The sequence below is a fragment of the Lactuca saligna genome, chromosome 3 (genome assembly GCF_052625555.1).
Source record: "Lactuca saligna cultivar CGN05327 chromosome 3, ASM5262555v1, whole genome shotgun sequence".
Taxonomy (NCBI): domain Eukaryota; kingdom Viridiplantae; phylum Streptophyta; class Magnoliopsida; order Asterales; family Asteraceae; genus Lactuca; species Lactuca saligna.
In genome coordinates, this window is record NC_136419.1 from 101,203,845 (window position 1) to 101,204,470 (window position 626).

The 626-nt window shown below is 29.9% G+C and overlaps 1 non-coding gene across 1 annotated transcript; it reads right to left on the reverse strand.

The window, feature by feature from the left end:
• Positions 1 to 231: 231 nt before the first annotated feature.
• On the reverse strand, positions 232 to 303 carry TRNAW-CCA (transfer RNA tryptophan (anticodon CCA)). Its single transcript has one exon. It is a non-coding gene; the product is annotated as a tRNA-Trp (tRNA).
• Positions 304 to 626: the final 323 nt, after the last annotated feature.

The window sequence follows — 626 nt, forward strand, 5'->3', positions numbered from 1 at the left end:
TTTTCAACTGAAAGTATAATTAATAATATTATGTAATTAGATATTCGATTCAATGTTTTTTTAGAATCAAACAGACAACTAAGCCTCAATGAAAGTAGTTGAAATTTATTTTTTCATTAAATTAATTTGCTTCGATTTTTTATTCGTATAAAAAAATAACGTATGAAAACCCAAAATACGAATAACAGCAAACAAAATCGGTGCAGAAAACAGGTAAAAAATAAAGGGGATTGAACCCGACGTGAATCGAACACGCAACCTTCTGATCTGGAGTCAGACGCGCTACCATTGCGCCACGGATCCGATGGTGGTTAGCAACATTCAATAAGTAATATTACTCGCATTACTTCTAAGTCTAAGTTTTATATTGTATGTGAGACTACTTACATCTGTCATATAAATAAATATAATGATAGTACATTTTCTATACTTGGAAATACTACATGTGTAATATCTAGACTTATTATAAAGCTGTAATTATCATTTCAAGATACCAAAGTCAAGGCTTGATGTCCCACAATATAATATTAAGGTCCATGATGTATTTCATTTTCAGTTAACATATGTATCATCAGATTATGCATTTTTCAATACTTGTATAACAGGGGGATAGAAAATGGATTTTT